At 34.5% G+C, this 16709-nt stretch overlaps 1 protein-coding gene across 1 annotated transcript in view; it reads right to left on the bottom strand.

The window, feature by feature from the left end:
• LOC118761435 (putative leucine-rich repeat-containing protein DDB_G0290503) overlaps positions 1 to 9943 on the bottom strand; it is a gene marked incomplete at its 3' end in the record, with an annotated part of 20411 nt that extends 10468 nt beyond the window's left edge. Inside the window, exon 1 of the mRNA XM_036499308.1 lies at positions 9922 to 9943. The remainder of the gene's footprint in view (positions 1 to 9921) is intronic.
• Positions 9944 to 16709: the final 6766 nt, after the last annotated feature.

Here is a 16709-nt window from a genome sequence, read left to right as displayed (position 1 = left end):
ATATTTATATATGTATGTATACATATATATATATATGTATGTGGGTGTGTGTGTGTGTGTTGTGGTGTGCGTGGGTATGTGTGTGTGTGTATATAAAATCTTCCTTCGAAGATTTATCCCTAATTAGTGGTTTGAGTTGTTACGTCTTTCTAGCACAAGGCTTTCCTATGATGGAAAGCTAATGTGTTTTAATGTACACGATATTTTATTATATATATATTTATATATACATATGTAGTATGTATGTATGTAGTATGTATGTATGTATGTATGTATGTATGTATGTATGTATGTATGTATGTATGTATTGCATTATATATATATATACGTATGTATAATATATATACATTACAGATATAGGTGAAAGGATAATTAATTTAATAAAATCAACAAATTTCACCTAGTAGTATTTCGGTATGGAAAAGGACCATATTCGTAAAAACTTATATTAATTATAACAATAAGGGTTAGCAAAATTGCATGCCACAGAAAAAAGAATAGTAGTTCCTTTGGCTGGTATTTCTAAAATTTGCGGTGTATATGTGGTCATGCAACTTGTTGCAAATCCTTTGTGTTATAAATATATATCTGCATATAAGATATATATATATTATTCTTTTTTACTTGTTTCAGTTATTTGACTGTGGCCATGCTGGAGCACCGCCTTTATCGAGCAACTCGACCCCGGGACTTATTCTTTGTAAGCCCAGTAACTTATTCTATCGGTCTCTTTTGCCGAACCGCCAAGTGACGGGGACCGTCAGTAAACCACACCAGCATCGGTTGGTTAAGCAATGCTAGGGGGACAAACACAGACACACACAAACACACACATACATACCTTATATATATATATATATTATATATAATATATACATATATATACACCTGTATTCTTATTTGTTCTAGTGTAAATTTCAACTATGTATATATATATAATTAATAATTAATTAATATTAGGAAAGCTATTTCCGAGTCCACAGGGGAGAGATGTTCAATTTAGTGGTACCAAAATATATATAGATAGATTTAATAGACAGAATCACCCTCAAGCAACTTAATCATTATTGAACGACATTATCCACGATATGTACATATAGGATTACTACGCGCGTTTCATGACAACATATTCCTCGATATTGCTGAAATAGGGATCTCGAAATACAATACCATATTGTATTGCCAATCTTAATTTTTAAAATTATTATTAGTCATGAAAGGTCAAGAAGTTGATTTTGCAATACTTGTGCGTGACACAGATATTTATATATGTATGTATACATATATATATATATGTATGTGTGTGTGTGTGTGTGTGTGTGTGTGTGTGCGTGGGTATGTGTGTGTGTGTATATAAAATCTTCCCTTCGAAGATTTATCCCTAATTAGTGGTTTGAGTTGTTTACTGCTCTTTCTAGCACAAGGCTTTCCTATGATGGAAGCCTCTTAATGTGTTTTAATGTACACGATATTTTATATATATATATTTATATATACATATGTATGTATGTATGTATGTATGTATGTATGTATGTATGTATGTATGTATGTATGTATGTATGTATGTATGTATGTATGCATATATATATATATACGTATGTATATATATATATACATTACAGATATAGGGTGAAAGATAATTAATTTAATAAAATCAACAAATTTCACCTAGTAGTATTTCGGTATGGAAAAGGACCATATTCGGTAAAAACTTATATAATTATAACAATAAGGGTTAGCAACAATTTGCATGACCACAGAAAAAAGAAATAGTAGTCCTTTGGCTGGTATTTCTAAAATTTGCGGTATGTGGTCATGCAACTTGTTGCAAATCCTTTTTGTTATAATTATATATATGCATATATATATATATATATATATTCTCTTTTACTTGTTTCAGTTATTTGACTGTGGCCATGCTGGAGCACCGCCTTTAATCGAGCAACTCGACCCCGGGACTTATTCTTTGTAAGCCCAGTACTTATTCTATCGGTCTCTTTTGCCGAACCGCTAAGTGACGGGGACGTAAACACACCAGCATCGGTTGTTAAGCAATGCTAGGGGGACAAACACAGACACACAAACACACACATACATACCTATATATATATATATATATATATACATATATACGACAGGCTTCTTTCAGTTTCCGTCTACCAAATCCACTCACAAGGCTTTGGTCGGCCGGGGCTGTAGTAGAAGACACTTCCCCAAGGTGCCACGCAGTGGGACTGAACCCGGAACCATGTGGCTGGTAAAGAAGCTACTTACCACACAGCCAAAAAGAGATGAAAATTATGATGGTGTACAAGTTTTTTTTTTCTCAAAGTTATAACCATCGTGGGTGGCAGGAAAAAATACATGCTCTTAGGAATTGAAAGCCTGTGAACAATTTCAGTCGCGTGGCTCTTACCACCTACTCTATTGTGCTCGTCAATAATGTTATTTATTTGCCAGTAAAAAAATGTTGCCTGCGAAACCAGGAATATTTCTACTGCCTACATTCACTCTTTTATGAACGTATACCGTTTACAATTGGTGAACGTATAAAAGTGCATTCCTATCAGATGTTTGCATACCTTAACCATGTACAAACTTACATTCTTTTGATAGGTTTGAAGAGAAACTTTGAAGAAATACGTCTTTCAGTCATTTACATTATTTACATTTGACGGATATTTGTCCTCATCTTGTTTGTTCTTAACACAACGTTTCGGCTGATATATTCTCCAGCCTTTTTCAGCTGTCCCGGGGAAATTTCGATGTTGTTGTTGTTGTTGTTATTATATTTATTATTATTATTATTATTATTATTATTACCATCATCATCATGATCATCATCATCATGATCATCGTCGTCATCATCATCATCATCATCATCATTATTATTATTAATATTATTATTCTATGTTTGACTTTTGCTTTATGTATGTACAAGTTGGCTCCAAGTCTCATCCAGAGACCTCAAGAGACAACAGGTTGGAAGTTCACGTTGTTGTTATGCCTAATCTGCCATATATATATATATTTTTTTTTGGTGTTGTACTAGTGAATGTCTAATAAATAAGTAAAAAAAAAGTTTGTTTTAAACCTTGGGATTACATAGAGAGTATTTTGCGTAGGATATGAGCAGTTCCCATGAGCATTATCTTTTGAATTTCTGCCATTTTGGGGTTTCCTGGTATCTGAGTTAGGTAGCAATCAGTCCCTTTCGCTATCATTCCCAGGGCACCTATGACAACAGGTATTGTTTCAGTCTTCAGGTTCCACATTTTGCTGATTTCTATTTCAAGATCTTTATATTTGCTCAGTAACTTATTATTATTATTATTGTTATTATTATTATTATTATTATTATTATTGTTATTATTGTTATTATTATTATTATTATTATTATTATTATTCAGGTTACTGGGAATCTTGGGGTTAGTAACCCGCGCTCTTAACCACAACGCCATATGCCCGTGGGCAATTATGGGATGAATTTTAGGGCTTATAAATCTAATATTTTTCTATCCTTCCTTAATACCAGTTCCCATATGCTACTTATATCTCCACTAGGTCTGCTTAGGAGGTTATTATGTCCTAGCATATGTACTGCTTCTTTTAAAATACCTTAGGAATGAGAACCCAGGTTCGAAATTTCCCCAAGACACTTGAGGAAGGCTGGAGAGTATATGAGCCGAAACGTTATGTTGACAACAAACAAGAGGAGGACAAATATCCGTCAAATGTACATAATTCCTCATCTCTCAAATATAGAAATGTACCTCTTTCAAGTTTTGGCACAAGACCAGCAATTTTAGTGGGGAAGTTGGGTAGTTGGTGGCATCAACCCCAGGAATTAGTTGATAGATGTCTATTTTATTGACCCCAAAGGGATCGATATCGAAATTGACCCCATTTATGTGGGCACTCTAACAATAATTTGAAGTAGTTTGTTATATTTGACTCGAGTCGAAAATTCTAGTATTGTGCACCGCTTCTTTGCGTAACATGAAATATATTCTATTGGGGAGTTTTGATCCTGTAGTATACTACAGTCCTATACTGAGCAGCAGGGCCGGCTCAAGATACCTGCAACTCGGGCAGTCGCTCGGAGGGCCATGTGGTCGGAGGCTCAAAGGAGGACGTGACAAAGACAAGGAAATTTCCAAGACCTATTTCTTTACTACTCACAAGGGGCTGAACACAGAGAGGACAGGACAAACAAGGACAGACAAACGGATTAAGTCCATTATATCGACCCCAGTGCGTAACTGGTACTTATTTAATCGATCCCGAAAGGATGAAAAGAAAAGTCGACCTCGGCGGAATTTGAACTCAGAACATAACGGCAGACGAAATACGGCAACGCATTTCGCCCGGCGTGCTAACGATTCTGCCCAAGACCGTCAGCTTGTACACGCCTAAGTTCAGGTTGCGCAAGCAACCCTAGGGTTGGCCCTGCTGTGCTGCTACAGATTACAGATTTGTATCAGACCCCACAGTATAAGACAAGTGGCATTTCATAACAACACACTTTCTATGAGCTGGAATTATAACACCAAGCAGGATCGGTACAACTTCGCATATTCTACGAATACCATTTCCACACAAACAAACAAACTAGTTCTCTATATATAAACCCTTGGAGAAAAGGAAGGACGTTGTCTAGTTTCGTGCATACAATTGAAAGCTTTCGTTTGCGATTCTGATGCTTTGGATGTAAGCATTGGACATTTCGGCATCAAAATAGAAGTAAGCCCACCAAGAATTAAAGAACTTGAAAAAACTTTTTGAATCCAACTTGTTAGACATACTAGCTATAGACGTTTCTGTAAATAAACTAACTCCTTCCAAAATAAACTTTATGCAGTTATTAAGAACACGAAAAAATGCTTTTATATTCACTGATAAAATAAATAATTTTTATGAAGTAGAAAATAGCATTTTTAAACAAACTGCGTAATGATAAAAAAAAATTTCAAAAGACTAATGTAAACATTAATAGTAATAATAATAATGGTGGTGATGATGATGATGATGATGATGATGATGATAATAATAATGATAATAATAATAATAATAATAATAATAACAACAATAATAATGATAATAATAACAACAATAATAATAATGATATAATAATAATAATAATAATAACAACAATAATAAGATAATAATAATAATAATAATAATAATAAAATAATAAAATAATATAATAATAATAATAATAATAATATAATAAAATAATGATAATAATAATAAAATAATAATAATGATGGTGATGATGATGATATAATAATAATAATAATATTAATAATAATAGACTCAAAAGAAGAGTGCCATTGTTATCTATTGAACGATATTTCGACATCTTGTGTGTCTTCAACTGGTTTCACATTTTAGCTCAAGGCAGGCAATTTCGAAAGAGGGGTAAGTCGATTACATCGATCCCAGTCCTAAACTGATCCTTATTTTATCGATCCCGAAAGAATGAAAGATAACATCAACCTCGGTGACATTTCAACCGACTCAGTAACGATTCTGCCAGTTCCAGTCATCATCATTATCGTTTAACGTTCGTTTTCCATGCCAGCATGGGTTGGATGATTCGACTGGGATTTGGGAAGCCAGGAGACTTCACCAGGATCTAGTCTGATCTGGCAGTGTTTCTACAGCTGGATGCCCTTCCTAACGCCAACCACTCAAAGAGTGTAGTGTGTGCTTTTTACGTGCCATCGGCACTGGGGCCAGATGAGGCTGGGAACGGTCACGGTCGGTTGGTGTTTTTAACGTGTCACCAGCACGGACGCCAGTCAAGGGTGCGCTGGCATCGGCCACGTTCAGATGGTGCTTTTTACATGCCACCAGCACAGGTATCACAACTTCAATTTCCATTTGATTTTTATTTTGATGTTGATGTACTTGACTCAATAGGTCTCCTCAAGCACTATCGATTTAAACCTCCCCCGACATTGCTGGCCTTGTGCCAAAATTTGAAGCCAATATCTTGAATCGTAGGGCGTTCCAATATTAGTTTCAAATTTTGGCACAAGACCAGCAATTTCGGGGAAGGTTTAAATCGATAAAATAGACTCTACTACTCAACTGGTACTTATTTTATCGACCCCGAAAAAAATAAAAGGCAAAGTCAGCCGCGCGCGGCATTTGAACTCAGAACGTGAAAACGGACGAAATGACGCTAAGCATTTTGTTCGGCGTGCTAACGACTCGGCCAATTCACCGCCTTACGCAGCATGGAATATTGCAACATATTTTACCATGTTTTGCCTGGTAATATCAAAAGTCTGAAGTGAACGTTTTAGAATTATAATATAACATTGGTGTGTTTAAGTCAGCGATGCTAAGCACGTCCCAAATACAGATGCAGATAGATGCGCTTATGTAAATATATTATTATGTTGTAAACCCGGGGGAGAGCTCATAAGATCGGATTAATTCTTTGAATCCATATTTCTGTTGTGCATGCGTCTCTCTCTCTCTCTCTCTCTCTCTCTCTCTACATATATATATATATATATATATGTGTGTGTGTGTGTGTGTGTGTGTGTGTGTGCCTGTATATATATATATATATATATATCCATATATATATATACACACATATATATATGTATATGTATACCATACATATATATATATATATATATATATATATATATATATATATATATAACACATATACATATATATATATGTGTGTATATAAATATGGATATATATATATACATATACATACATATATATAATATATATATATCCAATATATATATATATATACATATATATATATATTGTGCAATTCACCAGAAAGAGGAAAGAGTCCTCATCACCTCACCCAGATCAACAAGGGCCCTCTGACAGGACCCTTCACTTTGTTAAGAGATGTATAGAGGATTGTCTTCGTTTCAAGGCCTCTGGCATAGCAGAACAAGCTGATGTCAGTCCCAGAACAGCTGTTACGTGTCTCCACAAGCTTGGCTACTATGGCAGAGCAACAAGAAGGAAGCCATTTCTTCGACCAGCCAACATCAAGCAAAGAAAAGATTGCGTCAGTGAGATGGTGGAGAAGCTACTAGCATTTTGGGACTCTGACATATTCTCTGATGAGTCCAAATGTGCTGTATTTCATGGCTGTGGTCGAGTGTGGATCTGGAGACTCTGTGATCAAGAATTTGATGTGAAAATATTGCAGCCAACAATGAAACATGGCAAGCTATTATGGTCTGGGGAGCAATTTTGAGCAATGCTTGATCAGAGCTGGTGGAGTGTGAGGGAAACATAAACTCAGATAAATATGTGTCCTTATTGCAGAAATGACTCCTTTCAATCTTCTCTACGGTGAAATTATTAAAGAAGATTCATTTTTTATGGAAAATGGGGCTCCTTGTCACACGGCTAAAATGAGCCGAGATTTGTTGGATGAGAATGGCATTAAATAGCTTCTATGGCCAAGCTTGTCATAAGCTATGAACCCTATTGAACACCTCTGGAAGATAATGGACAGGACACTTCATAAAAAGGACATGAAAGTATCTTCGAGGCCAGATCTTTTGAGATTCCTGCAGGAAACTTGGCAAGAAACTCCATAAAAGAATATTCATCACCTGCTCAGTAACATGACTAATAGGGTCCTTGCATTGACAAATGTAAAGGGCATGTCTACTGAATATTAAATGTTCACATTTTAACAATTAATAGTTAATCTGAATGTATAATTTCAGATTTCAGTATATTTTAATGATCATAAGGGTATCTATTTACTTCGGTTATGTCAGTATATATATTTACATACATACATATATACATTCATTCATTCATACATACATACATACATACATACATACATACTTACATACATACATACATACACACACACACATACATGCATATATACATACATACATACACACATGCATACATACATGCATGCATACATATATACATACATACATACATACATACACACATACATATATATACATATATATATATATACTAGCTGAAGGTGACCCGCTCTACGCGCGGGTAAGAGTGTGGTTGTTACTTTCTGTTGCTTCCTTTCAGCACGTAAAAAGCACCATCCGAACGTGGCGGATTGCAGCGCCGCCTTGACTGGCTTCTGTGCTGGTGGCACGTAAAAAGCACCAACCGATCATGGCCGCTGCCAGCCCCCCTGGCACCTGTGCAGTGCGGCACGAAAAATGTACCCACTACGCTCACAGAGTGGTTTGGCGTTAGGAAGGGCATCCACCTGTCGAAACACACTGCCAGATCAGACTGGAGCCTGGTGCAGCCTCCTGGCTTCCCAGACCCCTGTCAAACTGTCCAACCCGTGCTCTAGCACGAAAACGGACGTTAAATATGATGATGATGATGATGATTCTCCCTCTTTGTTTCTTTCTCCTTTCTCTCTCACTTTCCCACTCTCTTACTCTTCCTTTCTCTCGGACTCTCTCCCTCGCTTTCTCTTCTCTCTATCTTTATGTATCTCTCTCCCATTTATAAACACAAAAATCTTGAGTAAGTTGAGAAATAAAATATTTAGAAAGATCAATCATAAATATCAGCAGTTACAAAGGAAAGGTCTGCTTCAAGACAGACAGCAAAACACTAAAACATTTAAAAAGGGACAGACGAACTTGCGAGCTGAATAAAAATAATAAAATATTGGAAACCAAAGTTTGAAGGGATAGAATTTGAGGATAGTAGAGTCACCATGGCTGGCATTTCTTAACGACGGACAGCACGTATTGACAGTTCAACGGCTGGCGTAAAAGTTTGAACTTGATGTAAAAGAAAATCCCTAAAAACCAAGTTTTGACTTGATTCTTTCTCACGACAGTAGACTCACGATGGCAAGCATTCAAAACTTCATCATGGACGGCAACACATTGACGATTAAAAGGCTGGAGCAAATTTTTTAGCTTGATGTAACAGAGAATTGCTAAACAAAACCCCGTTCCTTTAAATTGTAATCCCCTTCCAGCCCCATTTATACCCCTTTTCACCTTTTGGTTAATATACCCGATTTAATTTGGGTCTACTGGGGCCACATTTTATAAGATGAGGACACAACCAAGTTTCCCAAGTTCTGTCATAGACCATAGAACACTCAACCAAGTTTCCCGATTTCTGGTCATAGACCATAGAACAGTCAAGCAAGTTTCCCGAGTTCTGGTCATAGACCATAGAACACTCAACCAAGTTTCCCGAGTTCTGGTCATAGACCATAGAACACTAAAGTAAGTTTCCCGAGTTCTGGTCATTTGCAGAATAAATAGAGACGGCGGATGTGGAGACGTCGTTGCAATGTAAAATTAAACAGATTTGTTATAAGAGAAGATTGCCCAGATTGTTTGTTTGGTGGTGGCGATGATAATTATCATTAGGAAAAAGAGTGAGTGAGTGAGGAAGACATACATAGTTGTTGGCGATGATAATTGTAGACCCCTTTTCACATTTTGATGAAGAGAACCCGATTTCATTCGGGTGTACTGGGGCTACATATAGTGTGTGTGTGTGTGTGTGTGTGTGTGTTTGGTGGTGTGTGTGCACGCTGTAGAATTAAATTAGAGATAAAACCACTATAGGGAAATGAAACAGTAAAAAACCAAAAGCAAAAACATAAAAATAAAAATATATATTATATATATGTATATATGTGTGTGTGTGTGTGTGTGTGTTGACAGGTAGACAATAGAATGCGATGGCGATGGGGATGGCGAGTAATATTTGTTACTGTCCTATGAACGCTGAGAGATACATGAGTAAATGTATAGGAAGGTAAGCGATAAGAGTGAGTGAAAATGTTCTTGGAAGAGAGTAAATAGCTACAGAGCGATTTGAGGAGACTTTACATTAAATACCGGTAGTTGGTTGTCATTGTCAAATGAAGGAGTGACAGAGTACTGGAGGAAATAGGGTGAGGTAGGAAGATGGCCCCTAGCAACCACACCTTTTAAGATAGGGATTTCTAAGGTAGCCCACGCGCATCGTCCCACTCATTCTACATGTCCCTGTAATTTTTGGATCGAATCGGACGGATGTAGTGGCATTGAAAGCTTACCAAGCGGTAAAAACGCATTTCAGTTTTATATATAGAGATATAAATAAAAATATATATATGTATATATATATATATAATATATATATATTTATATATATATATATATTATATATATATATATATATATATATATATATATAATATATATTATATATATGTTATATATATATATATATATATATATATATAATATACCCGAGGGGTCTTCATTTTTGTCAAACAATTTCACTCAAAAAGTCTTGGTCTGCCGAGGTAAAAGTAGAAGACACTTGCTCAATGTGTCACTCAGTGGAAGTAAACCTGTTACCACACAGCTATGCGTACGCCTAGATGTATGCACACACACACACACACACACACACGCACACACACACACATATATATATATATATATCTGTGTTTGAGCGATTAAATCAAAGTAGAAATGGTGTCAGCGAGTAATATGAAACCGTAAATGATAGAATAAATATGTTACCAAATTCCCTGCAGATTTTTTGCGCTTCTCTCATAAATAAAAGAACATAAAAACAAAAATAAAAAAAAAACAAGCACAACAAAAGCAAACAAGAACAACAGAATCAAAGCACACCAACCTAAGCAACATCATTATCATCATCATCACCACCAACACCACCACACCCACTGCCGCCACCACCACCACCAACACCATCACCATCATATCATCATCATCATATCATCATCACCACCCCCACCACAACCAACATCATCATCATCATCACCATCATCACCATCATCATCATCATCATCATCACCATCATCATCACCATCATCATCATCATCATCATCATCATCATCATCATCATCATCATCATCATCATCATCAACAACAACAAGAACAACAACAACAGACACCAAATACACAAATAAAAACAGCTCCGGTAAATGACTGCTTAGGTGTTTGTTTATTTCTTTGCTTGTTTGTTTTTCATTTATTTTTCTCTCAATGAAATATTTCACACCCTCCTCCTCCTCCCCTACTCAACCCCCCACCCTTCACACAAAATTTGCCAAGCGTGGTTATTTCATATCCTGCAAATGTCCTTAAGACACTAATCATATAATACATATAATATATATATATATATATATATATATATATATATATTATATATATATATACTACCAATATATATAATATAATATATATATTATATATATATATATATCAAGAAGAAAGGTGCAGTGGTTACGAAACATGAGAAAAAAAAGGAGAATCGAGAATCTTCTAGAGAGAAGAGTGACCAGCCAATTCACCAGCCAGCCAGCCAATTGGTATTTATTTTTAATCATGAATTCCTTTTAGTTACTACTTAGTAGTAGGCAGCCCTGACGTCAGTGAAACAACAACATCAACAACAACAACAACAACAACAACAACAACATAACATAATAATAATAATAATAATAATAATAATAATAATAATAATAATGATAGTAATAATACAACTTTATTATTTATCAGATACAAGAAACTCCTACGCAACACATAGAGGGAGCTTCTACATGGTCATTTCATATGCAAGAAATAGGCCCCAGTCTTTCTTAAATCAAAACCTAAAGAAAGGAAGAATCTCTCTCTCTCTCTCCTCTCTCTCTCTCTTTATATATATATATATCTATATATATATATATAACATACACATATATGTATATATAGGTATATATATATGTATCATTTTTCTTTTACTTGTTTCAGAAATTTGACTGCGGCCATGCTGGAGCACCGCCTTTATTCGGACAAATCGACACCAAAGACTTATTCTTTTTGTAAGCCTAGAATCTATTCTATCGGTCTTTTTTACTGAACTAACAAGTGATGGGGAAGTAAACACACCGTATATATATATGTGTGTGTGCGTGTGTGTGTGTTTGTGTGTGTACAGAAGAGTGAGAGAGTTTTATATATATATATATATATATATATATATATATATATATATATATATTATATATATATATAAGTGTGTATGTCTATGTGTCTTTGTTTTGTCTCTCCATCACCGTTTGGCAACAGGTGTTGTGTGTCTACGTCTCCATAACTTAGCGGTTTGGCAAAAGAGATCGATAGGATACATACTAGGCCTAAAGAAATCCTGGGGCCAATTTTTCGGCTGAAACCATTCAAGGCGGTGCTCCAGCCTAGCCGCAATAACATGACTGTAACACGTAAAAGAATAAAAGAATAAAAAATATAAATATATATATATCTAGATATACACACAACTCACCATACTATTATACGGGTATTAGTAAGTATTAGTAAGTGCCACCCGAGGAGAGGGCGTAAATTCTTTGAGTTCCTCCTCGCCCAATTCTCCTACGAACCAGAATGTCAGTACAGGCCGAAGCATTGATAAATAAATAACAAAAGAACAAGATTTACGTAATCGCCTTCGTCAGATTATAGTTGCCTCAGTTTTAAGGATCTTCCAGCTTCTTCAGAACCATTTACCAAATTGGCGCTCAAAGCAGTTCTTTGCCGACGAAGCAGCTGTGAGTGCTCACATAAGTTCTACCCTTTTGATATTCACCCCTCCACACATGCATATATATGTATGTATATATGTATGTATGTATATATGTATGTATGTATGTATGTATGTATGTATATGAATATATATATATCAATAATACAGTGATTGTTTCTTACCAGGAACAAAATGTTTAATAGGACTGCTATAGAAGTGCCCAATTGAATGAGACAAATATATTAAACTGTGGTTTAATATGTGATTAAATGTTCGAGATATGAAATGTTACGTGGATGACCTTGTATTTGTTTGTTCTGCAACCACAGTTTAATATGTATATATATATATATCTGAAGAATCCACTAGAGTGGATGCAAGCGCTAATATATAATTTCTAAAAACATGTAACATATTAATAAAAGTCTGTAAATATAAAACCATCCAGCTTTCTGAGTACCTTATTTCTTCTAATATATAATACCTGTACATCATCTCCAAACCTTCTTCTAATATATATATATATTATTTTTACTATATATATATATGTATTTATATATAATATCTCTTTTTCTATAAATAATGTAATATATATATATATATATATATATATATAATATATATATATATATATATATATATATATATAATATATATATATATATTATATATATATATATATATATATATATATAATATATCTTTTACTATATATATATGTATATATATATATATCAAGAAGAAGCGGTGCAGTAGTAACGAAACTAAAGTTACCAGACAGTAAATCAAAACAATTTAATTCCAAGAATTATTTAGGTTTAAATGAATTTAATAAAAGCATCTAAATATGCAACATTATGAAAACTGTTCAAACTGAAGTCCTTCTTGAGCGACTTCGAGTCAATACAGAATTACAAATAGTACTTATGGAATTTAGGCGTAGGTGTGGCTGTGTGGTAAGAAGTTTGCTTCCCAACCACATGGTTCCGGGTTCAGTCCCAGTACATGATACCATGTTTATACTTTACAAGTTCCAGCCGATTTGAACATGAAATTGCTTTTCGCTGTAGTGTTTCGCCGCAAGAGAGCAGTTTCTCTTCATCAGACTTTCAATTCATTTCACTTCAAGGGAATCTGTAAAAACATATCTGGACAGAGAAGCTGTAAGCTTCAAAGCAGTTATCAATATTTTCATTATTTCCTTTTGCAGGAAAGCTGGCCCCTATAACTCTATTTTTGCTGTTACGTTCCCCAAAAACTATATTAGGTTTTGCGATGCAAGCATTTAGCGAACGTTTCACCACTGTTCCTTATGTCGAAGTGTACTGAACCACAGGTGCATAGTCAATGTGTCAAGGAGTGTGTATGCATGAAGAGATTACATAATCATATATTTATAAGCTTCTGTGGAAGCATATGTGTGCATGTAAGCAGCGGTTTCTTTCTCTCTCCTTTTCACTCCATAACCATGCGTATATGTTTATTTATATATATGTGTACATATATATATATATATATATATATATATACACACACACATATCTATACTCAAACACACACACACACACATATCTATACTCAAATACACAGACACACAGACACACACATACATGTATACACAAGCATTTGAATATTTTATGGCATCAGGTAATATATTTCTGGTTATTGCATATAGCTGAATAGAATATTACCTTCGGCATATGCCATAACTAGTCAGATATTTCTTGAAGATATAAAAATATATCCGCCTCTGTAGTCATATTGAATGTGGTCTTATTTCTGACCTATGGACAAATAAATTGTAATTTATATTGTATTCTATTCTATTCTATTATATCATATATATATATATCTATATATATATATATAATATATATATATATATATATATATACACATGCATACATACATACATACATGCATACATACAAACATACATACATACATACAAAGTCACATAAAGTAATGCTGGCATGCTGACGCTTATATGTATATATATATATACATAAATACACATATAAAGGAATGAAACTACATTGTAGCAACATGTAAGGTTTGTATATATATATATATATATATATATATATATATATATATATATATATATACATGTATATATATACATACATATATACATAGATATATATACATACAAACAATATATAATAATATATATACATACATACATACATACATACATACATACAGATGCGTATGATGATACATGGGCAGTGAAAGACACATACACACACTGCTATAAGCATACACAACTATGAAGACACACACAGGTGGCGGGTTGTACAGTGCCATCGCGTTAATATAATATCTATTCTACATCTGCATCAATGCATTGTGATGCTTCATTACATTCGCACAGTTGTTTTGATAGTCCACCTAATAACATAACGGATAGCATTTGCTTCCATTTGCTGCTGTCATCCATCATGTTTCAAGAATAAATATATAATTATATAAATAAATAAATAAATAGAAACGAAGATTTTTTTTCACTGTCTTTCCTTGACATGAAACGGTGTTATTTTGTAATTTCAGACTAAATTAAAAACGTTTATTCGGAGCAAGTTGGAGCCACAAATCGCTATAAGAAATCTCATCAGCCAGTTTTACACCTAATTGTTATTGTGATATGAAATAAAGCGTTAGGCAAAGAGTGCAGTTTGTGTCTTAAGCCAAAAGTGAACAGGATATTCTGACAGTTCAAAGTGGTGTCTACTATACATAACGTAGGCGAGAAAACTTGTTATAGATTGCAGGAGTCAACAGGATACATTAGAATGTCAGATAAATTCGTTATTTTTTCATACTTGGCACTCTATCGTCTAAAATGAGGTAAAATTTATTCAAATTTCACAAACGATGGATAAAAGTTGGAACGGAATAATAGCGCTACGAAAACCCATAAAGCAAAAACACAGAGTTACTTTCCGTGTTAATTCAAATAGCATTGGAAAGGATTAAAATAAAAATAGCGAAAAATGAACAAACTGTACGGAGCAATAGGATCAATAAGTCAACAAAGAAAGCTCCACTTTGTCGATCTTTTAGAAACAGCAGCAAATTCACCCTTCTTTATGTAATGGTTTCAAATTTTGGCACAGGAACAGCTGCTTTTGAGGGGAAGGAGAAGTTGATTGCACTGACTCCAGTACTTGACTGGTACTTAATTTATCGACCCAGAAAGGATGAAGGCAGAGTTGACCTCGGCGGAATTTGAGCTCAGAAGATAAAGCCGGACAAAATGCCACTGAGTATTTTGTCCGGCATGCTCACAGTCCAGCTAACCCACTGCCTTTCTCTCTGCTATATAATACACTACTGTGTTATGACTCAACAAATTAGATGATATTGCAATGTCTGAGATCAGTTATTGGAAGTTAAGATAGCTCTGATTGTAAGTCGGCTCGATCAGATTTACCTTAAATTAAACTAAAATAGCAACAATATTTGGCTTTAAACTGAATAAAGGTAGTACCATTGTGAAAAATTATCAGCCTTAGAGAAAAATCTTCCATTTATACAGCAAGTATAATACTTCGTGAAGGAGTATGGTTTAATGTTTAGGGTATTGGACTCATGATAGTAATATTATGGTTTCGATTCCTGCACCGGAGGATGTGTTGTGTCTTTGTGCAAAATACTTCATTTCACCTTGTCCCAGTCCACTGAGCTGGTAGAAAGGAGTAATTCTGCAATGGACTAGCGTCCCATCCAGGGAGGATTATATACGCCAGACAAACCGAGGCATAAGACAAACTGGTCTTATGCCTCTTACGGAGTAATGTGGACGAATCGGCCATAATATCTCGGCTTCATTCAATGGCTTACTTGATTAGAGTGGCTTAAGTATATGCTTTTGTTGGATGATGGAGCATTGCAATGAAGGGTCTGATCAGTTATAACAACTCAGGCACTTTGTCGTGCATTTTATTTTATCGATATTATTTATCAAATAGTTGAGTTTTACCTATTTATCTCCCTTTTAAAATTTTCCATCGTGTTTTGGAAAAGATACCAGGGATTTACATTGTACTTCAAGGGAACAAACAAGGCGAGAAACTGAGACATACTCACAAGTATATATATATATATATATATTTATATATATATGTATGTATATGGCA

Source organism: Octopus sinensis, unplaced genomic scaffold (assembly GCF_006345805.1).
Source record: "Octopus sinensis unplaced genomic scaffold, ASM634580v1 Contig13527, whole genome shotgun sequence".
NCBI lineage: Eukaryota > Metazoa > Mollusca > Cephalopoda > Octopoda > Octopodidae > Octopus > Octopus sinensis.
The sequence above is the reverse complement of the archived record's forward strand: the minus strand, read 5'-3'. Positions and strand labels throughout refer to the sequence as shown.